Source organism: Phoca vitulina, unplaced genomic scaffold (assembly GCF_004348235.1).
Source record: "Phoca vitulina isolate PV1807 unplaced genomic scaffold, GSC_HSeal_1.0 scaffold45, whole genome shotgun sequence".
Lineage (NCBI taxonomy): Eukaryota > Metazoa > Chordata > Mammalia > Carnivora > Phocidae > Phoca > Phoca vitulina.
In genome coordinates this window covers 172,015-197,476 of record NW_022589748.1, presented here as the reverse complement: position 1 = coordinate 197,476, position 25,462 = coordinate 172,015, and the positions used below count along the sequence as shown (strand labels likewise).

Genomic DNA, 25,462 nt, shown 5'->3' with positions numbered 1-25,462 from the left:
CTAATAAATAATCTTTCATGTCAGACTTATGAAGAAATGGACTTGCAAAAGGGAATTCTAATGGAGAAGAGATCCATTCCAGAAAGATTTAAGATGCCTTGTTAGCATTCGATGACTAGAAGTGGGGGGGGGGTGGAGAAGAAGATTTGGCTGGGGGCACTGGATAATGATGACTTTCACAAGAGAGGGGACTTTAAGAAGGGCAGATATTATAGGAATAAAGTTTAGCCAAAAGGATGGAATGGGAATAAAGAGATTTAAAAATAGATATGCACACACACTTAGTCTTACACTTTCAGGCAAAGAAGTCACGTAACACTGTTTTGCATCTGTTTTTGTGTAATTGGGATAACACGGATGTCCTAGCCTATCAAAAGAATATTTATGTACGATCAGTCAGTCAGAGGTGAATGAGCATGCTTTGGAAATTAAAGGATAGAAAAAATATTTGTATTACATTACGTATATGTATATAATTTTATATTTGAAAATTTTGATTACAGGTAATGGTCACATTATTGATGAGACTGCTAATCTGTGACCTATAGTCCTCCACAAAAGCTAACCTTAGTAATAATTAATTGGCTTTTCTGTGATAAAAAAAATAAAATAAAATCTTTTTTATCAAGTAATCTCTATGCCCAACGTGGGGCTTGAACTCACAACCACAAGATCAAGAGTCACACATTCTACTGACTGAGCCAGCCAGGCACCCCTCGTGTGCTATTTAAAAACACTTAATATCATATCATTAACATTCAATTTTGCTTCACTGAATGGATAATTGTCATTTTAATAGCTATGTAGTATTCTATCGAGCAGCTGTACCATTAATTGTTTCAGAATTCCTCTATTTCCAGGGGCTGCTCCAGGGTCTCAAGCCTGCTCCGAGGTCAGCAGTGTTGCCACTTTTCCTTCTGCCCCGAAGTACCGCTGCCTGCCACTGTCTTGTCTGGGCTCCCTGGCTTGGAACAGCCTCTTCTTCAGCTTCCAGACCTATGAAAAAAGTCCATGACACAGAAAATCGTTGTGCACAATAAATTTAATCCCTCAGTTTCTGAATAAACGAGGGATATTCTAACCGTGCAGCCTGGAATCAACTCAAGGTGAATATTTAACATTTTCAGCCATCTCAGCCATCAGGAATTTATCCCGGGCCAGCTCTCCAGTGCTTATCCCCACGTGAAGTCCTCTGCTTTGTCTAGAACCTTCCTCACACCCCCTTTCTTCTAGATCCTAACAATCTCTTGGAGTTTTTATTCCATTGAGTGTTGACTACTCTTTATGTATGTCCAATCTGCCCCACCCCCACCCCACCTCCAAATGCCCACAGGTGCTTCTGCTAAATGCTACTCAAATATTGGTTTGGGCTGTGGGAATGCAGATTTCACTGAGAGAAACCTTCCAGAAGCACCTGTCATGTCAGGTGTGTGTGAAGAGGGGCAGGGTGGAGACAGGTTGGTGAATAAGACAAAAACCGTCCTCTTTCCCCAAAGATACGGAAAACATTTTCCAGAAACTGCACAGAATCGAGACGTAAAGGATGCAAAGGAGACTGGGCTGTCTTTGGTCTTGTGTCCCCTTTTAAGAGCAAGGAAAATCTCATAATTCGGCCCCCATCCCCATTCCCAGCAGGCTTTCACGACTCTTCAGCTTGAAAAGCATGACATACCCATGCCAAGAACCATCAGAGCATAGGGGATGGGATTACCATGATTGGCTAAAATTTATGAAGATTCACAACCTGGGATATAGAATCTGTGAGCTGGTTGGAAGGTGAGAACCTGAGCAAAAGCAGCCAGCAGGGAAAACAGGACAGCCGAGTTCCTTGGGGCAGAAGGGGCAGAGGTTTGAGTCCTGACAAACAGGTTCTTCCCCACTGGACAAGAAACTGAAACATCTAGGATGCTCTTCTCTGAGATACTGCCGGTTCCGTGGGATGGCTTCAGAAACTGGTGAAGTCCTCTTCAGCGTCACCAGGTACCAGGCACAGTGTACTTATTTAGGCATAAAAAATAGAGTAAAAAAGAGTGGAGTTCAAGTCTCAACTCCACCATTAACAGGTTATATGTTTGGGGCTTTAAAAAAAAAAAAGATTTATTTATTTATTCATTTTTAGAGAGCGAGCGAGAGAGCGAGAGAGAAAGAGAGCTCGAGCAGAGGGAGGAGAAGAGGGAGAGAGAGAATCTCAAGCCGACTCCCCGCTGAGAGGGGAGCCCAACATGGGGCTTGATCACGTCACCCTGAGATCAAACCAAGAGCTAGATGCTCAACTGATTGAGCCACCCAGGTGCCCCATGTTTGGGGCTTTTTAATAACCTCTCTCTCTTAGCTTTCAGTTTTTTCATCTGTAAAACGATGATAGTTAAGAACTGATAATTATAATATTTGATAATTATTGATAATAACTGGTAGCTGATAATGGTGATGCTAACCTCACAACGTCTCTGTGGGAATTAAATAACTGAATGTGTAAAAAGTGCATAGCAAAGCGCTTGGCACACAGTGAACACTCAGTGCACGTTACTTATCACAATTATTGCTATTTTTATCATAATCTTGACTGGAAGAGGAAATAATGGCACTGACATCAGGATGGGGGAAAAGAGACAATAACCAAAGAAGATACTTTGATGGCAGCACTATGGGAAAAGCAGAACATCTTTGTCCATGATCATTAAAGACATCTCCGATTATCTCCTAAGGATAGATTCTGAGAAATGAGATTGCTGGCCCCACAAATAGTCAGAGGGTCTACATGAAATCATGCTGGTGACCCCAAGGTTCTCTACCTATTGGCGAACAAGCTCTGCTAATGAGATCAGGTGACATCCACACAAGAGTTTCGAAAGAACTCAAAGTATCACTAAATGTAATGATTTACTATTACAAAGAAACACTGTACTTTAGGCCTGGCAGGTTGCCCCAAACAAATAAAAGTTTCTGAACGGCACTCCAGAAACTGTGGGCTCCCAAGGTTGACTTCTGAGCTGTGAAAACGGGTGGGGTTAATACCGAAGGGATGCATTCCCCGAATGTGCTGCTGACACCAGGCACTAGGGTTCTTGGGGGTGTTTTCTCTGGTGTCTAGTGATTTCCTGTTGTAAGCTCCTCAGGGTTCTCCCTGTGGGAGCCAGGTGGGCGCTGGGTTTATAGTGAGAATCTGTTTGATTCAGTCTTGTACCCAGAGACATGAATATGTTGGGGTCACTATAAACTAAATTTAGCTAGTGGGATGCCTGGCTGGCTCATTGGTGGAGAGTGCAACTCTGGATCTCAGGGTTGTGAGTTCGAGCCCCATGTTGGGTGTGTAGATTACTTAAAAATAAACTCTTTTTAAAAAAGATTTTATTTATTTGGGAGAGAGAGAGAGCACGAGCAGCGAGGAGGGGCAGAGGGAGAGGGAGAGGGACAAGCTGACTCCCCGCTGAGCATGAAGCCTGACATGGGGCTTAATCCCAGGACCCTGAGGAATTTTCCAAGACCCAAATAGCCACATATTCCCATGGTCTTCTTTGGTGTGGATTTTACTCTTATTCACCTTTCAGGGTGTTGTCCTTTGAGGTTCCTAGCTTTAGGCAGAGGGCTCAGTCCCTGGCTTTATCTCCTATCCCCCTCACATGTGGCCTGTTAAAACCCATATTCTGGGCACCAGAGATGAGCGGACACTCCAGGGAAAAGTCTCTCTGGGGATGTGCTTATCCTTCTGGATTACTGCTTTCTTGTCATTTCTGGCCTCCAAGGAATTCCCTTACTTTCTCACCAGCTCATTCATGAGTAAGTAGAAGATGCTTTTTGCATGGAACCCATCACTTTTCAATGTGCTATATAGGGAGGGTTTCTCTGCTCATCTTGGCTGCCATATGGCCAGAAGTGAAGTCTAGGAGGATATATATTTAAGACTTGCAAATCTGAAAAATTATAGATGGCGTGGCTGGAGTAAAACAGGCTTGATCATTATCTTGGAACACTAGAATGAAGAAGCTCAAGCAGAGTACAAAGGACAAATACCAGGAGACAAACCGTAAGAGACTCTTAATCATAGGAAACAAACTGAGGGTTGCTGGAGGGGATGGGGGTGGAGGGATGGGGTACCTGAGTGATGAACATTAAGGAGGGCACTTGATGTAATGAGCACTGGGTGTTATATGCAACTGATGAATCACAGACCTGTACCTCTGAAACTGGTAATACATTATATGTTAATTAATTGAATTAAAACAAACAAAAGACAAAACAAAAAACAAAGGACAAATACCTGGAGATACTGCTTTATAGAGAAGATAGTGTGTTTATGGATCTTATTCCGGAGAGGGGGGACAAGCCCTCAACGACTGCTTGCTAATTGGATGGAAGGCAGGTAAGGGCAGAGTTGGATGGACTTTTTAGTTGGTTGAATTACCAGACCCAAATTATATTAATAAATTCACAGCAACTTTGAATGCACTCTCCAGAGCCAGCTACTACTGGGTTCTCTCCCATTTCCTGTTCAATAGGATCCTTTTATATGTGCTTTATGCAAACTGTTTCCTGTTTTATCAATGTTACATATGGGAATGTTGGTGACAGAAAGTTAGATTTGTGTATGACCCTAAGCTAACAGTGCTAACTTGTACATCGAGGGAGGAAAAGCAACCCTTGTCCCTATACCCATGCCCCAAACAAGGAATGGGTGAGTTAAAATGTAATAGGGCTAAATGTTCTGCATGCAGATGGAAAAGTTCACAACACATCCTTGTGGCCACCATCCAAGATGGAACAACAATCTGGAAAAAATAAGTAGGAAAGGACTGGATGTGGAAGATGTGGCCTTTTTGACAGCAATAGCAGTGAGCAGGGCCCTGGGGCTCCTCATGGGCTGTAAACTCCGAGTGAGCCAAGAGTGTGGTTCAATAGCAGTTGAACAAATCTTGGGCTCCATGGACAGCAGCACAGAAACGACCAGGCCACCTGGGCACAGGGCTTTGCTTTCTGGGCACCTGGACAAGCCAGAGTGCAGGGAGAAGGAGATTAGCAACACAGGGAAGGAGCACTGGAAGCTTCTCCTCTAGGGTTCTGCAAAAAGAGCAAGGTTGGGGGCGCCTGGGTGGCTCAGTCGTTAAGCATCTGCCTTCGGCTCAGGTCATGATCCCAGGGTCCTGGGATGGAGCCCAGCATCGGGCTCCCTGCTCCGCGGGAAGTCTGCTTCTCCCACTCCCCCTGCTTGTGTTCCCTCTCTTGCTGTGTCTCTCTCTATCAAATAAATAAATAAAATCTTAAAAAAAAAAAAAAAAAAAAGAAGAGCAAGGTCGGCTTAGGTTGAACTGGGGGCCCCAGAGGGAGACTGTGTTAGTCGGCTAGGGCTGCCATAACAAGGTGCCACGGACTGAGCAGCTTCAGCAACCGATATGCATCGTCTTAGGTCTGGAGGCTAGAAGTCCAAACTCAAGGTGTCAGCAGGGCTGGTTCATTCTGAAGCCTCTTTCCTGGGCTTGTAAATGGCTGTCTTCTCTTTCCTGTCCGTGTGCCTTCACGTGGCCCTCCCTCTGTGTGTGTGTGTGTCCTAATCTCTTCTTTTAAGGACCCCAGACCTATTGGATTAGGGCCCACCCAGTGACCTCATTTTTTTTTTTTTTTAGATTTTATTTTTAAATAATCTCTACCCCCAAGGTGGGGCTGAAACTTATAATCCAGAGACCAGGAGTCGTGTGCTCTCCCAACTGGGCTGGCCAGGCACCCCATCCTTAAATAAAATTGAGATATAATTGACATATAACATTATATTAGTTTCAGGTGTGCAACATAATGATTCGATATGGGGATATATTGCAAAACGATCACACCAGTAAGCCCAGCTAACATCTGTCACCATAGTTCCAAAATTTTTTTCTTGTGATGAGAACTTTTAAGATGGACTCTCTTGGCTGTACATCATGTCCCCATAACTTATTTATTTTTTAATTAATTTATTTATTTGAGAGAGAGAGTGTGTGCGCAATTGGGGGGAGGGGCAGAGAGAGAGAGAGAGAATCCCAAATGGACTGCAGAATGTGGATCCTGACATCAATCCCACGACCCTGAGATCATGACCTGAGCCAACATCAAGAGTCAGTTGCTCAAAAACTGAACCATCCAGACGCCCTCCCCCACATGACTTATCAACCTCCTACCTCACCCCCCTCTGGCAACCACCAATCTGTTCTCTGTATTTAGGAACTTTTTTCCCCCCTAGATGCCACACATAAGTGAGATCATACATATGCTATTTGTCTTTCTCTGTCTGACTTACTTCACTTAGCATAATGCCCTCAAGGTTCATCCATATTGTCCCAAATGGCAAGATTTCATTTTTTTATGGCTGAATAGTATTCCATTGTGTGAGTATATTTATCTATATTTATAAATATATATACATATATACATTCTATATATTACATTTATATATACATAAATAATATATACATATATTATATACACATAAATGTAATATATACATAAATGTATATTATATATACATAAATAAATTAGGTTATTTCCATGTCTTGGTAATTGCAAATAATGCTGCAATGAACATGGGGGAGCAGGTATCTTTTGGAGTTAGTTTTAAATTTTAAACATAGGGATTCTTATCCTTATGCTTAAAAAAGTGGTGGGACTGCAACAAGGTGACCCAGAGGGAGGAAGAAGTCAAGTCCAGCTTGGTTCTGCTCAGCTGGGACCACTGGCGATTCTCTTGCAGGTGAGCTGCCCCCTCGTTGACGGGCCCATTCATATCAGGGAAGGATGTAAGGGGACCCAGCTGACCAGGGGGTCCCAGTAGAAGGTCACTGTAGGGTTCACATTGGCCTTGGTTCTAATTTTATCTGTACTATGTTCTCTTAGTCTAGTTACATAACCTCTTGGAGCCTCAGTTTCTCTGCAGAACTGGGATTATAACAGCATCTACCCCATCAGGCTGTGATGAGGCTCCAGTTGAACTGATTCATGTCAAGCCATTGGCAGAGTGCCTGCCACACTGTGAACTATGTGGCTACTAACACCACTGTTATCATGATTATAGTCTTGGACTCACATGGCACACGAGATGAGTGTAGGGCTCTGGACTGTTGAATGAGCCTTGGGCTTAGGCTGCCTGTGTAGGCCCATCTACCAGCTCTTTCTACCTGTATGCCAGAGACAGGCAGACTCTGTCTATGGCACACAGAGGTGGCAGAGATATAGGAGAGCTCGCTACAACTCCAGTGGTTCGGGCAGGCAGCCAAACGGGACGGGGTGGCCTTCCTCACCCTTTAAAAACCAAAGTAAAAGAAGACAGTGATACCACTCGGCTGGGTTCCCGGGTCTGGCCTTTCATTTGCCCAAGTCATATGCAAATTTTGCAAGACCCTCTTTGAAATTCTGGGACTCAACCTGAGGACATAATACTAAGGCTTCTCTGATCATCAGAGTATCAATCACAGGCAAACTGAGAGTCATTTGTAACAGTGCCTCCCCCAGGGCTGCCCAGGTGGCTCAGTCGGTTAAGCGTCTGCCTTCGGCTCAGGTCACGATCCCAGGGTCCTGGGACCGAGTCCCGCATCCGGCTCCCTGCTCAGTGGGGAGCCTGCTTCTCCCTCTCCCTCTGCCCCCCCCCACTCGTGTATCTCTCTCTCTCAAATAAATAAATAATCTTTAAAAAAAATAACAGGGCCTCCCCCAAATTGCCTTTGGTATAGGGCAAATGGCAGAGGAGAGAGATTCATGGCATGGGGATGCATCTCAGAGTTGGGCCAGAGTCTGGTGAGCTGCTGAACTAACCCTAGAGCTTCTTGTAAACTTCAGAGAAGTCTGCAAAGAAAGAGGATCCTCACCATCCCAGGGCTTGCGGTGTAAAGAAGCACACTGTGGATGTACAGACACGTCCGGGCAGCATGGGGTGGCTGGCCATGGAGTAAACTGCCATTTGCGGCCACGTGATCCCTAAAGCTTCCTGTTCCGGGAGTCACAGTCTGATTTTAACAATCGATGACAGGCACTGAATGTCAAGAAAGAATAAGGAAGGACACAGAAGAGGGCTAATTAGAATTTTTGGAGGAAGGGAAGTGAGGACTTTGCATTAGGAAGAATACTTGAAAGCTTATAAATAGCATTTCATGGGGAAAGTAATGAAAGGCAGGTTGGTTGGAGGAATGATGGCAGGCCAAGTTAGATGCATTGAACGCAAAGATAAAAAGAAAACCGACCAGGTTCGGTAGATTAGGCAGGAGATGAACGGAGATCCGTTGGGGAGGAGGAGCTAACTTCGGAACAGGACTCCGTGTGAATGTCTGTGTGTCTGTATGCAGACGCGCTTGCAAGCTGCAAAACTCAGGAACACATTAGTCGTTCTAGAAAGGTGGCCACTGACGGATAGATTGGCAAGAAGAGAGAGGGCCAGGATTTGACAGTGGCGGGAAAGAAGAGACCAGGAGGCGAGGCTGGTGGCCGAGTCAGGTGCAGGGGCTGGGCTAAGGGTGGCGGGGCCGAGCTGAGGAGTATTAATCAGTCACACAGGTCACAGCAATTTGGCTTGAGCTAGAGTTAAGGGACAGAGATGAAGAGAGAAAGGGAAGAGGCTGGCATGACTCCCACTTGGGTGGTTTGGTGTCTGGGGTTATCAAAGGGAGGATAAAGGGCTGGGAAGAAGTAGCGAGGATGGTAGGTGGAACCTAGGTAGTGGCTTCAGGTGGACACACGCAGGTTTGAATGCAGGGAGCCCCAGCCCAAGAGGAATTGGGGGAAGGAAGGTGGAGGCAAGTTTCAGGGATTCTGTAACTTGCATCCTCGCCTCCCTGATTTCCCTGGTGGAGCGGTACGGTGTATATGTTACACACGGTTTCACACGGTTGGTCCCCAGGCTTTCCATTCATCTGGCGCCCAGGGAATGCCCCATTGGGGTACCCCGGGACAGACCCATGGTCCTTGCATTGTGCCCTTGAGGCTCATCGCCATGGCTTCCGCCATGTCCCCAAGATGCAATGCTCTCTCCTGGAGCCACCTGCCGTGAGGCAGTTTCGTGTTGAAACAAGATCTCTGTACATCTCGATTTACAGCCAAGTGGGGAGGCAGGGGGACTCCATGAAAAAAGAGCATGCAAACTGTAGTCACTTGGCCTCTGCCTCTTGCTGGGTGTGGTTTTGTGCAAGCAACTTGACCTCTCCAAGTGCCCACTCCTTATCCGTAAAATACGGATGATTTTGGCCACCGCTACCCACTCGGCTGTCTTGAGGATCATGTGGAATGGTGGATAGGACCGTCCTTTATAAATTATTTTTTCAACTCATTTTTGTCAAGTAATCTCTACACCCAGCGTGGGGCTCAAACTCTCGACCCCAAGATTAGGAGTTGCACGCCCTACCGACTGAGCCCAGCCAGGCACCCGTGGCAAAGCTTTTTAAACCACGAAGTACCTCACAGGTAGCAAACATCACCATTCTTTAAGTGCGGAAAACTGCCTTTCTCCCAGCCTTGCAAAATACAACTGTGGGAAGAAAGATCCTGGACAATTTATCTGGTGTGGGTCTGGATTAAAGGAAAACAAAAAACAAAAAAAAACACAGTACCATTTTTACAATTTTTTCCCAAATTGTCCACATTCACTCTCAAAGGAGAGACACACATCTCAGAAAGCCTGTTGTCAGGGGGCTGCCTCCCCAGAGACCCTGGGACCGAGATGGTGCCTGACCTGCAAATGCTCCCCCGCTCTGCCAGAGAACAGCCAGATGGCTCCCTCCCTCCCTGTGTAAACATCTCTCACTCAGCCGAGCTGAGTAAACAGGCCTCCCTGGGTAAAGAGGCGCCTCCATGCCCAGAAACCAGGAAGCTGAGCCAGGGGCTCTGCACTTGGGTTATGTCTGCAATCCGGGCCCCCAAGCCACAGGTCATCTGTCTTGGCTCCTTCTCTGTGGTTTGAGGACAGCCAGGCCCTGCTCTCCCTCCTCCCCAGGCAAACACATTACAAAGAATCTTTGCAACTGTTCAGCGGAGTGGCCCAGCCCAGAAGAAGGCAGCCTGCATCTGGGAGGGGGTGAGGGGAGACAGGGGTGCTGGGGGTGGCAAGGGGAGGTGGCCAAGGGGTGGTGCCCTGCAACACCCCCATACCGTATGATGTGTAGGTGGGACCCGCTTTGCTGTGTCTAACCACCAGAGGAGAGTGTCTGTCACCTGAAACCGGGGGTGGGGGTGGGGGGGGCGCTGAGAGAAAGGGAGGGAACGGGGCAATATCCTGCAGTCCCAACACCTTCCCTCCCGTAGCATTTCAGGTGTGGTTAAAAAAAAGGACTAAGCCCAGAGCACTTGGGGGGCTCAGTCGAATCGTCTGCCTTCGGCTCAGGTCATGATCCCAGGGTCCTGCATCAGGCTCCCTGCTCAGTGGGGAGCCTGCTTCTCCATCTCCCTCTGCTGCTCCCCCTGCTTGTGCTCTCTCTCTCTCTGTCAAATAAATAAAATCTTAAAAAAAAAAAAAAAAAAAAAAAAGGACTAAGCTCTCCTCTCCAAGCAGCTCAGGATAGAAGAAAGAATATTAGTTGAAGGGTTGAGAAAACAAATGATGTTCCTGCCTCCACCCCCTCATGAGCTGTGTGCCCTTTGGATGGTGCCTTTAACCTCTCTGAGTTTCCTGGTCTGGATAAATTAGAATCATGCTCTCTGCCATTCGTTGAGGCCCCTCGATGTGACAGGGACTTTAGGTATGTTAATTTATTAATCCACACCACTACCCAATGAGGTCGGAGTGCCTATCCCCACTTCAGAGATAAAGAAAGTGAGACTGGGCAAGCAGAACGGACTTGCACAGAAATACACACCTAGCGGCAGAAGGAGCTCTTCTCTCTGCCAAACCCCTGTCCTGCCCCTGCAACTACGAAAGGTGGGACTTCTTTCCCTCGTGTGAAAGTTGAGACTAGACAGGTCCTGGCCTACTTAGAACGGTCTTTATGGCTGGAAACCGAGGTGCTGACTCAGATGAGCCCGTGGCCTGGGTCAGGGCTTTGGCTGCGAGCCCCCACCTTTCCCAGAGATCTCCTCCTCCGGCCCTCATTTATCACCTTGGTTAAAATCCAGGGAAAGAGAACAATCAACAACTTGTTCCACCCCGGGCAGAACTTGGCAGCAAGTCTTGGAGGCCCTGTTACCACGGCTTCCATCCCAAGGCAATTCATAAATGTCTAAATTTCCATGACCCATCTTGGAGGCTGCATGGGGGAGGGAGAAAACCTGTAACCCTTATACCTACAGACAAAAATGAGCGCTGGGAGGCTTTCCTAAGGGGAAAAGGAAGACAGCTTCCGAGGATTTTTTTTTTTTAAAGACTTATGTATTTATTTGAGAGAGAGAGAGAGAGAAAGAGAGAGAGAGCACAAACGGGAGGGAGAGAGAATCTCAAGCAGACTCCGCGCAGTGCAGAGTCCGACGGGAGGTCTCGATCTCACGACCCCGAGATGATGACCTGAGCCAAAACCAAGAGTCAGACGCTCAACCGACTGAGCCCCCCAGGCGCCCCCAGGTTCAGAGGATTTTGACGATAATCTCTCAATGATGATATTCCAGGAAGGAGATCCATAAACTCCTGCCGCTGGGCCAAATGCAGCTCGCCACTTGTTTGTGTAGTCAGAAATCTAAGAATTTTATGTTTTTAAATTGTTGAAAAAAGGGGTGCCTGGGGGGTTCTGTCGGTTAAGCGTCTGCCTTCGGCGCAGGTCATGATCCCAGGGTCCTGGGATCGAGCCCCGTGTCGGGCTCCCTGCTCAGAGTGAAGCCTGCTTCTCCCTCTCCCACTCTCCTTGCTTGTGTTCCCTCTCTCGCTGTCTCTCTCTCTCTCTCTGTCAAATAAATAAAAAAATCTTTAAAAAAAATTGTTGAAAAAAATAAAAAGAATTGTGGCACGTGAAAATTATATATTAAATTCAAATTTCAGTGTCCATAAATAAAGTGATTCTGGAACGCAGCCATGCTCTTTCATTTACATAGTGTCTGTGGTGGTTTCTGCGCTACGGTGGCAGAGTTGAGTAGTTGTGACATCAACCATGTGGCCCGAAAAGCCTAAAATATTTACCATCTGGCCCTCTCCAAAAAAAAAGTTTGCCGTCTCCTGTTCTAGGAAAAATCACGTGCCTAGGGGGAGGGTGTCACCATCCTGGAGGTAGGTATTTATTGAATCCCTTGTTTTCGGTATAGCACCCACACCTCAACTGGGCCTGGTTGGTAGCCTGAGGGGTGTGGCCTCTTAGACCCATGGTTGGGGGTCCTGCTCTCCCCAGTCCCACCCTTCAAAGGTCAAGCCCTTTCCTCCCCTGCATCCAGGGTGCTGGCAGCCAGCCAGGCTTGGGCTCCTCAGGAGGGAGACTGGAGGGTTTTCCCCTGGAGAGACTGACCAAGAGACAAGATTAAGACACTGACAGTTGGGAGGCTAGTTCTCACCAGATCCTCTAAGGGAAGCTCATAGTGGACAGAGCCTGCCCACAAGCAGAGCCTTGCAGGGAGCTTCCCAGAGTTCCACGCTGACATGTGTGAATGGACAGCCAAGACGTTTGAGAAAAGCCCTTATTTTAAGGATAGGTGTGGTGAGGGTCAGGTTTGGGGCTGATCAAGGAAGACAGGCCACCACGTTGTGGGAAACAGAACGCCACGAGAACCACTGGTGCATGTTTGTTCAGACTCCGAGATCTCTGAGAAAACTCGAGATTGCAGGGTTAAAAATAACCCGAAAGGATCAGAGTGAAATGCCCTTGGGACGTGTGTGGTCTGTTCTAAAGTAGCAGCAGAAGATGTTTTGTAGATAGGAAGCCAGCTGCAAACAGCACACTGGGCACTCCCCTCTTTGTTCCTTTGTCCTGCTTTAAAGATTCTTATCATGCCCTAATCCTATGTACATGGAAGAATGTGCCTTACCAAGCCCCTGCTGTAAATCATTATAGATCTATATCACTGTAGAAGGTATATAAGATTATGGAAAATAAACCTCGGCACCTCGGGCTGATTGCTCAGGGTCCCCTGTGCCTCGCTCTACTGTCGTCTCTTTTCCTCAGTTCCTTCGCCGCCCCAGGTCCACGACACTCTGAGGTTGACAACACGTGACAGTGCTGTCCAATGTGTTTTACTGGGTGGAGTGTGCACAGGATTGCATGAAAGGGGCCTTGCAGAGACAGCTGGAACATGGGGGTGGGGGGAAGTAGGGCAAAAGAACACTCAGAAGAGAGGGGACTAGGAGAGAGGACTTGCCTGTCTAGGTGATGTCACTCAGCAGCACAGTGGGGAGCTTCCAGGTCAGGGAACCCTAAGAGCAGCATTGGTTTGGGGGCTTTTATAGCCCTGGGGTTGGTCTTATCTAGAGCTAACTGATGTGTGCAGTTTTGCAAGCAGGCAGGCTCTACGTGGCTAAAAATCTGCTTGGGTGGCTATATTTAAAGCAATAAGATGTGTAAGAATTTGAGTTTAGTGCTGGTGGGCTTTGAGCCTGCTGCGAAGTAAACAACACAGGGGCCATCTTTAGCCGTTTCTGTACCAGCAGGCCACAGCAAGAGAAAGACGGAAACCACGACAATGTGGGAGCAGAAGGAAACATTTAACCAAACCTCTGCAGTTAATGTCCGCAGAGATATGAGAAGAAATTGCAGGATGCTCTATAAAAGGAACATTCAGAAAACAGAAGGAGTATCTTGGAAATAATATTAGTGCAAAGATGAAAAATTAATTAGGAGAGAAGGTTAAGGAAATAATGCCAGAAAATAGAACAAAAAGATCAAGAGATTGGAAATATGAGTGAAAAACATATGAAAATTGGAGAAGCCAACCCAGGAGCTCCCACAGCTGAATTTCAGGAATTTTGGAAAGAGAATGGAGAAAGTGAAGTGGGGGGAAATCCTCAACAAAAGAATTTAGGAAAATGTCGCAGAAATCCAGAACATGTACAGCCCGCTGCATGCTCAGCAAAAATGAATTTGGGACGGGTGCCTGGGTGGCTCAGTAGGTTAAGCTTCTGCCTTCGGCTCAGGTCAAGATCCGGGAGTCCCCAGCTGCATCGGGCTCTCTGCTCAGCGGGGAGTCTGCTTCTCCCTCTCTCTGCTCCTCCCCCTGCTCATGCTCTCTCGCTCGCTGTCTCTCTCTCTCAATTAAATAAATGAAATATTTAAAAAAATGAATTTGGGAAAGAAAGAAATAACACCTACCCATCGACGTGAAATTTACTACCCAAAGGTTTCCAGAAACAAAAAAAAGAGGTCTCATATAGAGGACTAAGAATCAGAATGCTCCTGGATTTCTTAACAGCAACACTGGAAGTTAGAAGACAAAATTCCAAGGAAAAATAATGTCCAAACTAGAATTTTACACCCAAACTGGAAAAAGGGTGATGAGGAGAGCAAAAGGACATTTTCAGATATGCAAGGTCTCAAAATATTTACTCGGCGGGCACTCTATCTCAGGAAGATTATGGAAGGATGTGCGTCACCCAAAGAAAGTGTACTCAGGAGAGATATGGGACTCAGCAGCAGGAGACCCAACAGGGGGTGGGGTTGGGGCTGAGGGTGGGTCTCGGGCTCCCTGAGTGCTGCTGACAGGAGACAGGTGTCCTGATGTGACAGGTGTGCACAGTTGGGATAGCAGACTGGCCATCTTGGAGCAGGAAGAAAGAACTCTAGGATTTTTCTTTTTCCCCTCTCCCTCCTCCTCTCCTGCTCCCCGCCTTCCTCCTTTTGTTTCTTTAAAGATTTCATTTTTTAAAAAGATTTATTTATTTATTTGAGGCAGGGAGAGGGGCAGGAGAGGGAGAGAGAGAATCTCAAGCCGACTCCAAGCCCAGTGTGAAGCCCAACACAGGGCTCGATCTCATGACTCCGAGATCATGACCTGAGCCAAAATCAAGAGTCGGACATTCAACCGACTGAGCCACCCAGGAGCCCCGAAAAGATTTTATTTTTAAGGAATCTCTACATCCAACATGGGGCTCGAACTTACAACCCTGAGATCAAAAGTCACACACTCTTCCGACCGAGCCAGCCCCTAAGAGAGTGCCAGGATTTTTCTGAAGAGTAAAATACATGTCTGTGTTCAGATTATAGATCAAATTGTTCTCAAAACCTAAAAAAGACATTGTACCCCTATGGAAAAGGACTTTTTTGCATTTCTTAAACCACCCCTCCCCGCCATTTTTTGTTTTGTTGTTGTTGTCTGGCAATTTTTTTTTTTTTTAAACAGGAGAAAATCAAATTTAATAGACGTAGGTTTGGGGAACCTATACAGACAGGAAATTCTGGAGACAGTGAGCCAATATGAAGCTTATATAAGCTAACGAAAAAGGTAAGGGCCTGAGGACACAGAGGGGAGAAAAGTCAACATCAAGGTGAAAGGAGATGTTTGGCCAAAACTAGATTGTTCTATTGTGCACGTTGATAAAGAGTTGGAACTCTGTTAATACTTCTCTGCCTGTCACAGGCTCTCCTTTCCAATGTAAATTTAGGCAGTCATGGGGCAGGTGGAGCACCTTTCCTGCATCTGCTGGGTTTTTATTCCTTTTAATTCAAAATAATCTTTTTTTTTTTTTAAGTTGGCTCCACGCCCATTGTGAAGCCCAGCATGGGACTTGAACTCACAACACTGAGATCAAGACCTGGACTGAGATCAAGAGTCCAATGCTTAACCAGCTGTGCCACCCAGGTGCCCCTTAACTCGAAATAATTTTATGCCAAAGTGGCACATTTTGGGTGTCTCTCCTGCACCCCTTCACTCCCCTTGTCTGGAACTTCCCTGGAAGTTCCACATGTTACAAGTTGAGCTGGTAAATAGTTGGTCTCATTGAGTCAGTCTCAGTCCTGATGATAGGCCAGTTTAGTTGAACTCACTTTAAGAGGTGGTGATCGTTCAGCAATTTTCAAAAAGCAATCAAGTCCTTCGGGTTTTCCACGTCATTTGTCACTTGTGCATCTACTCGGTTAAGAGGAAGAAGACAGAGCTTCCTGGAAGGAATATTCTGTCATCTCTGGTTATCTCCGAATGCAAGATCATACTACGCTTTGTCTGAAACACCTTAATTTTCCTCTTTTACATTATATAGCAACCCCCTCCCCGAAATGCACAAAGGTCACAGGCTTTCCAGACAGCCTGGAGCCTGTTCTAAAATGCATGCCCAGGTCTGGGAGACTTGCTGTGCTTCTCAGCCAGCCCTGCTGAGGCCTGATGAGTCCTGTCATCCCCTCCGCTTGTGGTTAAGAACTTGAAAGACAGCTCTTGTCTTCCTTCTGGGTAGAGAGGAAAATAAGAGCCTCTATCCGGAGAAGGATTTTAGTGAAAAGAGCCTGAGCCTTGAACCTGAGCTGAGCTGGCCCCCTGGCAGAGCCGCTGAGCATGAGCAACTGTCTGCCCCTCTGTTTCCTCATTAAGGTTCCGGGCATGATAATGCCAACCTTGCAGGACCTTGCAGGGTTGTTCTAAATTTTAAAAGTGACTGCGTCATAGATACAAAGTATCTAGTAGCATTCCTAGTTCCCAGCAGGTGCTTGACTCTTTGTGGTTGTTACCCGTGTTACTGCTACACAGTTTCCACAGGGCTTTCCTCTGTCCTATCTCACTGATCCTTCAAGTATTTATTAAGTCCTATTTAAAAACAGACAAACCAAGGCTCAGCAACAGGCTAGTAGTATGGGATCGCTCCTCTGGGGCACAGCATGCCTGGGCAATGTTCTAACACAGACAGAGCCCTTGGGAAGGGAACTTCCTTGAAAGAGCAATCATTCGCCCATAGTTTTACCTCCAGTCCCTTTACAGCAGCAGAAACATGTGGTTGAGAACAGACTGGGATTATAGACCTGCTCCCAGAAAGAGGGCATTTTAATGTTCCAGGTGGGACCAGGGGAATAAGTGATGACAGGGGACAGAGTGGATTCACAAAATAATGTTTTTATAACCATTGCCCAAAAGGAAATTAGAAAACAAGTGTGTATGAGTCACTTCACTCTTGTAAATACACTGGCTACATAAATGGGGTCAGAAATACCAGGGAAGTTTGCAATAAGGTTTGAAAAATAAGCACTAAGTCCCAAGCAAAGGACAGAGTTTGTTTGTCTTATTTTTAAAGAGGCTCAGGGTTCGTCTGTGAACATTACAAGGTAAATATTTGTGTCAGACCATGTTTTTTAAAATGGCGTATGGAAAGGGTTGTGCCAAGGATTGAATTTTAAACAAATTCAGACTTCTTGAGTCACTTAGAAATAACTTTTAAAAACCTGAGAGACTATTGTAATAACTAAGATGAAAGCAGGATTCCTGTTTAATTGAGCAAATTATCTGCATATATGAGGCTTCGGTTTACTTTTTCTTTGAAAAGAAATCTACAGAGAAACTAAGAAAGTTATGTAGGTAGGATCATTTCATGTAGGGCAAAGAACCCACGATGTCCCTGAGGACATCATTGTGTAAATGATGTGTGTAATGTTGACTGAGGCAAGAAAAATGAGTTAAATCATGTCCCCACAGGAAAGCATCATAAATTTTAGCAAGATTTCCATGCAGAGTGATTAAAAGTGTTATTTCTCAAAACATTAGCAAGAAGCCAATAAATGTGGGTTGGGGGCAGAAAAAAATTATGTACAACAGTAAAGTATTACAAGACTAAAATACTAACATATAAATGGTTATTCCTAATAAACAACAGAAATATATTCCAATAACCCATTTATAGATTGGCTCTTGGGAGTTTAGAGCTGATTTTCCCAACTAAACAGTGCTGTAGACATCACTTATGCCCTCACAAGAACTTAGCTAAAACATAATGTGGCCCAAACGCTATAGACCTGCAGTGAAAAATAGTAGGAAATATTACTGCAGTTCTAGCATCTAAATACAAAAGGAAAACAATGCAGCTGGGTTAGAAACACTATTCCTTTGGGGGGGGGAGGGGCTAGTAGTGGAGGATTCCAGCAAGAGATTACTTCTGTGGAGGTTCTGAGTGAGATACTTGGGCTTTTAAATGATTGAGGTGCTCGTAGCCCCCATGTCATTTCACGTGGGTATTTGCGGTCTTCTCTCTTCTTAATACGCTTGTATCTCTGAATAATCATTGGTCAAATCAGCCATGATTAGTGTTGCATTGAAATTCACAAGCGGGGTAAAGAGCGTGAGATGGAAAAGGCCAGTACATTTTCTAAGGTAAAGGCAGGTGATGGAAAATGTCCCTACTGCAGGGACACAAAGAGGGAGCTAATGTGCCTGGGTGCAAGGCTGCCTGATGTGGCATAATAGAATAGTGAGCAGTGACGGGCAGGGAAGGGTGGCGCTGAGGACATGGTTTCCCTGAGGCGGTGAGGAAGAGGTGCCAGATTAGATGTGTCCTGCTTAGCTCCTGCTTCCTGGTCAGAGCCTTCAGGGGTAGTGGATGGGGAGGTGGGGCTGGGGCTGGGGTGGAGGAGGGTGGGAGAGGAGGAGGCAGGTGCATCTGGCTACTGTACTCACAACGTTTGTCAGTTAGGCTCTTGTAACTTGCAGACTCCCTGTATCGTGTATACTTCAATCTCATCCACCCACGCCACTTCTCCGCACACGTTTTCCCAGTTTCTGATCACTGCACATCTCTGCTCTTAGAAGCAAAAATTATTATCCATCATACCCTCTCCTGAGAAATTTAGGAAAAAAAGAAGTAGCTTGAGAGGTTATGAAAGGACCAGAAGAGAGCGATGACCAGATAGTTTGCTTAGCTAGAATATGTTCCTAGGGGTGTGATTAGCACAGAGACGCTTGGTAAACGGGGAGAACGATATTAGTAAAATGTGAAGTCCTGTTGTTTCGTGGCAAGTTTTCTCAGCGTGTTAACGTCTTGTGCACCCGAAAGCAAAGCAGAGCAGAAAAGCTGAATTCAGCAAGCTGTGGGGAACTTGAGTTCAGTACACACCCTTCTTTCCTCTTGCTAGCTCAGGTAGCTACAAGCTTTATTTTGGAAGGGCTTATTGCACAGTTGGCCCAAATCTCTGTGTATGTGCCCGTGTCTCCCTAACTCAGGCCTCAACCTCTCCTCTCAGCCTCTTCATCAAGTTACCTGCTCCTTTTATATTACACAACTTTTTTCTTTTTAAGTAGGCTCCGTGCCCAACATGGGGCTTGAACTCATCACCCCAAGATCTGAGTTGCATGCTCTACTAAGCCAGGCAGGCACCCCCTTACCCACTCCTTTTATAAAAAATTTATTTATTTTAGTGGGGGGAGGGGCAGAGGGAGAGAGAGAGAGAGAATCCCAAGCCAACTCCTCACTGAGCACACAGAGCCCAACTTGGGGCTTGATCCCACGACTGAGATCATGACCTGAGCCGAAATCGAGAGTTGGACGCTTAACCGACTGAGCCCCCCAGACCCCCCAGCTCCTTTTATTTTAAATGATCTTCCCAGTTCTATTGGGATATAATTGACATATTGCATCAGTTTAAGGTGTACAACATAATGATTTGATATATGTATATATTGCAAAACAGTCACCACAATAAGTTAACATTCACCACCATACATAGTTACAAAATTTTTTTTCTCGTGATGAGAACTTTTAAGATTGACTCTCTCGGCAACTTTCAAATATACAATACAGTATTGCTAATTATAGGCACCATACTGAACATTACACTCCCAGAAATTGCCTTATAACTGGAAGTTCGTGCCTTTTGACCACCTTTACCCATTTTCCTCAACTCCCAAGCCTCTGGCGATCACCAATCTGTTCTGTTTCTAGTTCTTTTTTTAGATTTTACATATAAGTAAGATCATAAATATCTTTCTGTGTATGTGTCCCCAACTCTATTAGCCTTGGTCTTATTTTGAGTGATTTTGGGGGGACATGAAGATTTGCAGAATATCAAGTTCTCAGGAATAGATCACAATTCAGCAAAAAGGTCTGTAAATAAGCCCGAAAAAGAAAAAGAATACACTTGATTTCAAGCCTGAAAAATAAATGAAAGGAAAAAGTATACTCAAAGAAACAAAAATCTTAAAACGCAGAATAGAAACAGAAAGACACCAAGAAAAGTGCCAGATGTCTGGGCTGATACAAGAAAAAAAAAAGGAGTGACATCTCTTCAGATCAAGTGCAGAAAGCTCAGGAGGACCATCCTATCCTACCCTCTCCTACCCTACCCTATCTTATCCTAGGAGGACCTTGAGTACCTGCCACACATTTGAGGCAGGTGCTTATACACATTACCTCATTCATTGGTCCCTATTAAATACTACTATTATTATCCCTCCTTTAGAAACAAACAATCTGGGGCGCCTAGGTGGCTCAGTTGGTTAAGCGACTGCCTTCAGCTCAGGTCTGGAGTCCTGGGGTCAAGTCCCCGAGTGGGGTTCCCTGCTCAGGTCTGCTTCTCCCTCTTACCCTCCCCCTCTCATGTGCTCTTGCTCTCTCTCTCATCCTCTCAAATAAATAAAAATCTTAAAAAAAAAAAAAAAAAAAATAGAGGGGCGCCTGGGTGGCTCAGTCGTTAAGCGTCTGCCTTCGGCTCAGGTCATGATCCCGGGGTCCTGGGATCGAGCCCCGCATCGGGCTCCCTGCTCCGTGGGAAGCCTGCTTCTCCCTCTCCCGCTCCCCCTGCTTGCGTTCCTTCTCTCGCTGTCTCTCTGTCAAATAAATAAATAAAATCTTTAAAAAATAAAAAATTAAAAAAAAAATTAGAAACAAAGAATCTGAGGGTCAGAAAGATTAAGAAAATTGCCCAAGGTCACATAGCCAGTTAGCGGCATTCAGGTATCATTTTGCCGTACTATCTCTAGATAACAAAGCCAGGTGTTTTATTTATTTACTTATCTTTTTATTTTTTTTGAGTCTTGGCTATTTCCAGCAGAAGGGATGCAACGATCTCTACGGCGGGGCCTTGTGGTCACACACATTCTTTAATCTCCACAACCCAGCACAGAATAAACATTTGTCAGGATGGTGTTGAAATAGTTACCCTCTCCTGGCAGCGTCCCCCCCTCCCCTTTTCACCTTTGTGCTCTTGCTCCAGCTCTAACAGGCACGTTCCGGGCTGCCTGGCATTTCCACAGCCCCGACTCCCACCCCTCCCCGCACCCGCAGCCACCTCGAAGTTTCCCCGTCCGCATCCCCGCCGCAGTGGCACGTCCACACCAGCTCTCGTGTGCATCTCACACCGCGTCGGGTACACACTCGTCTGTTCCCTTAAGTGTCCCCAGGCTGGGACAGACAAGAACCTAGTGAGTCCTCACTTCCCTCCTCCTAGCCCAGCGCTCGGGGTGCTCAGTGTGCGCTGAACAACGAAAACGGAAAGCCGAGGGATCCGGAGCCCGTTTCGCAGTTCGACAACCACCTCATTTTTCCAAAGGACCCGCCATGTACAACAACACGGATCAGGGAGGAAGCGGGTTGGGCCCGAATTCTGCAGCCGGGCGGAACGAGGGGTCAAACCGCGGACCCCGCCCCCACCGCACCCCTGGTCTTTGAAGGGTCCTCGCCGGCCGGGGGCACAAAGGGAAGGCGAGACCCGAATGCGGGGACAGGTCGAGTCGCGGCCCCCACAGTGGGCAGCCGGGCCTCTTCGAAGGGCCCCCTGGTGAGGCCGAGCCCGGCGCTGCGCGTCAGGGGGACCCCCGCCTCGGCCCAGGGGGTGGGGAACGCCGAGGCGCGCGTCAGCACGGACCCCGAGGGCCGAAGCGCAGCGCACCGACCCCCACGGGCCGCCGTCACCCGCAGCCACACAAAGGCCGGAAGTGCCCCCGCGTCGGCCTGTCGAGGCGCCCTCTCTAGGACCCGGGAGGCCTCGCCTCTCGGTGGTTCCCCAGGCTCGCTGGACGCCCGGGACCCGACCACGCCAGATTCCCGGACGGTACTCCCAGGGCGGCGCGTACCCTACTCCAGGGGCAGCAAAATGAGTCAAAAGGAAAACAAAAAAATGGAAATCGAGTCGGGCAACTCACTTGTGAGAGAGAATGTCCACTTCAAATGCATCCAGGCCCAAGTTTCAGCTGAGGGGTCGGAGCACGGTGTATTATTTATCATGCTCGCTTCCCCCGGAGGAGGATCAAACAGGCCTGGAGAAACTTCTGTCCTGCCCAGCGTCTCCCAGGGACAGACTTCAATCAGAACCCAGGGCTTGTGCCACCACGGCCCGTGCACCTGCCACTGCCTGGGGCTGCCTCTCATCTGAAATGAACACCATGAAAATTAAAACCTAATTGTTCAAACGGCAGGAAACACCTAACAGTTTCACAATTGACCAAATGGGGGGGGGAACCCACAAAAATTAAAAAAAGCTAAGAATAAAACACCAAAATCGACCAAATGGAGTGTGCAAGAATGCAGAAAAGACCATCTCATACCCATTAGGATTGGCTGCTAGTGAAAACACCGAATAGCAAGTGTTGGAAATAGAAAGTGGAGAAATTGGAGCCCTTGTGCATGGCCGGTGGGGCTGTAGAAGCTGTCCAGCCACTGTGGAAAACAAGTATGGCTGCTCCTCAAAGCAACCAAAACAAAATTACCATGTGATCCAGCAATTCCACTGCTGGGTATGTGCCCCCAGAGAATTTAAACCAAGGGCGTGAAGAGATACTGTTCACAGCAACATGATTTACAGTAGTCCCAAAGTAGAAGCAAACCAGTGTCTGTTGATGAATGGATAAACAAAATGTGGTCTACACATACGATAGAATATTATTCAGCCTTAAAAAGGAAGGAAATTCTGACACCGATCCTACTGTGGTAATCATTTTGCAATATATAATTGTATCGAATCATCACATTTTACACCTTCAACTTACACTATGTTATATGTCAATCATACCTCAACAGAGGTGGGGGCATCTATCTATTCTCTTTAGAAAAATCAAACAAATGGGGTGCCTGACTGGCTCAGTCAGTAGAGCATGCAACTCTTGATCTCAGGGTTCTGAGTTCAAGCCCCATGTTGGGTGTAAAGCCTACTTAAAAAAAAAAAATCACATTAGAGGAAAATCCAATGAGCCACTCAAGTCAGGACCCTCCCGAAAATAATAAATGTGGCCAAAGTCCCAGGCATTTATCAGGACTTCTTACACATCTGAGAAATTTTACATTGGTCAGAAATTCTAGCGTATGGGGTGATGCTTCCAGTTGTAACTCAAGCCTAGAGAAACATTAGAAAAGCTACCCTGGAGAAAAACACCTTTAAAGAAGGTTCAAGACTTCTTTGGGGGAGGGGCACCTGGGTGGCTCAGTTGGCTAAGTGTCGGACCCTTGGTTTCAGCTCAGGTCATGATCGGGGTCCTGGGATGGAGCCCCCTGTTGGGCTCCACACTCAGTGTGGAGTCGGCTTGGGATTCTCTCTCCCTCTCTGTCTGCCCCTCCCGCTCATGCTCTCTCTCTCTCAAATAAATAAATAAACCTTTAAAAAAAAGGACTTCATTTGGCTTTAAACAATTTACAGCAGAGGAAAACGGTCACCCAAATATGTGAGAAAGTCTTCCCTCCTACCTCAGCTCTTACCACAGTAGAACTAGAAATGCAGCTTTGTGAAAAATCATTGCATTCTGTTTGATCAGCAGGGGTTTGGATTTGCCAATGTTCTGCCTTAAGTATCTTCTTTGGCTTAAGATTCTAGTCCTGCTTTTTCCAGTAGGGTAGGCATTAGCCACAAGTGGCTACTGAACACTTGACATGTGTCTAATCCCAATTGAGATGTCCTTTGATGTAAAATACATACTGGATTTCAAAGACTTCATATGAAAAAAAGGAATGTAAATGTAAGATATATCAATAACATTTAAAATTAATAATTTAAATATTTTAATTAATTTTATAAAGTGTAAAGTATATCATTTAATAGCTTAAAAATAATTTTAAATGTATATGTGGAAGTGATATTTTGGACAGATCAGGTTAAATTAAAAATAGCCTTAAAGTTAATTCCACCTGCTTCTTTCTGCTTGTCAAAATGTGGCTACTAGAAAATTTAACATTTCATATGTGCTTGCATTATATTTACATCAGAAAGCACTATTTTAATTCTTTTGGTCCTGATGGGCTAATCACACTGATGACAACAACAACAGCAAAACTGCAAGCTTGTTGATGGCCGACGTTTATTTTATTTTAAAGATTTATATATTTATTTGAGAGAGAGAGCACGCTCAAGCACACACAAATGGGGGGGAGGGGCAGAGAGAGAAAAGGGGAGAGAATCTCAAGCAAACTCCCTGCTGAGTGCGGAGCCTGATGCTGGGCTTGATTCCAGGACCCTGAGATCATGACTTGAGCCGATCATGACCCTGCTCGTGCTCTCTGTCAAATAAATAAATAAAATCTTTAAACAACAACAAAACCCAAGAGCATAAATAAGTTGCCTAGAGTGCTCACATGGGAACTGGAAGATCCAGGAGTTGCTCTGGAGCTGACTAACTCTCGGCTGGTGTGTCCTCTTAGCTGCACGAACCGACTTCAGACAGATTTGCAGTAACCAAAGCCAAAAAGCCTTGTTTGGAAAGCTGAATGCCAGCTTTATTACTTTTTAGGCAAGGCTATTCCCAGGTAGAGAATGAAGATTGAGAACTTCCCTTTCTTTCAGTAGGAAGATCTACTCAGAAAAGTAAATTCAACCCAGAAATTTCCCTTATTTAAAAATGGACATTAGAGACCAAGGAAGTAACTGATTTAAAGGTTTTCTTCAAATTGGCGTATGTTTGAAGTAGATCCCTCTGTCGCATCCTTTGCCATGTGTTGGGACTGTTGTCTCAAAAGCCTGGCCTATTGATAAAACTATCTGGGTCCAACAGTCAGTTCTGGATGAATCCAAGCCCTGCTGTCCCTTAGCATGATGTCCTCAAGGTTCATCCGTGTTGGAGCATGTGTCAGAATTCCCTTTTTTTTTTTTTTTTAAAGATTTTATTTATTTATTTGAGAGAGAGAGTGCGAGAGAACACAAGTAGTGGGAGCAGCAGATGGAGAGGGAGAAGCAGGCTCCCCGCTGAGCAGGGAGTCTGTCGTGGGGCTCGATCCCAGGACCGAGATCATGACTTCAGCTGAAGGCAGATGCTTAACTGACTGAGCCACCCAGGCGCCCCTGAAATTTCCTATGTTTTAAGGTTGAATAATATTCCATTGAATGGCTAGACCACATTCACTCTTCGATGGACACTCCGGTCGTTTCCACCTTTCTTGACCTTTAAAGAAGGAAATGACATGATCTCACCTGTGCTGTCAGAGTGTCAAGGATGATGGGAAAGGCCGGCGACTGGGGAGGACTGCGCACTGCCCGAGGGAGGCACAGTCAGACAGGAGCAATCTGGGTGGACAAAAGGACCTGAGTGAGAGCCTGTTTTGGTTTTGGTGACATCTAGGCTGTCTGGGGTGAAAGGGAGGGGATAGGAACCAAAGGTCTTAGTTTGGGTGCCCTTAACTGAGATGGAGGAATCAGGAGGAGGGAGAGGGAGGAGGAGGGAGGGGGAGAGAGGATGGGGAGGAGGTAAAGGGGGAGGAGGGGGAGAGAGGAGGGGGAGGAGGTAAAGG

The 25,462-nt window shown here is 46.2% G+C and overlaps 1 protein-coding gene across 1 annotated transcript in view; it reads right to left on the bottom strand.

Annotated features, from left to right (window-relative positions):
- Positions 1 to 7,918: 7,918 nt before the first annotated feature.
- AZGP1 (alpha-2-glycoprotein 1, zinc-binding) overlaps positions 7,919 to 25,462 on the bottom strand; it is a 66,873-nt gene continuing 49,329 nt past the window's right edge. Inside the window, exons 2-4 of the transcript XR_004302555.1 lie at positions 25,146 to 25,238; positions 21,898 to 22,123; positions 7,919 to 7,993 (exon numbers count right to left, since the gene is read on the bottom strand). The gene's annotated coding sequence lies outside the window, so the exon portion shown is untranslated. The remainder of the gene's footprint in view (positions 7,994 to 21,897; positions 22,124 to 25,145; positions 25,239 to 25,462) is intronic.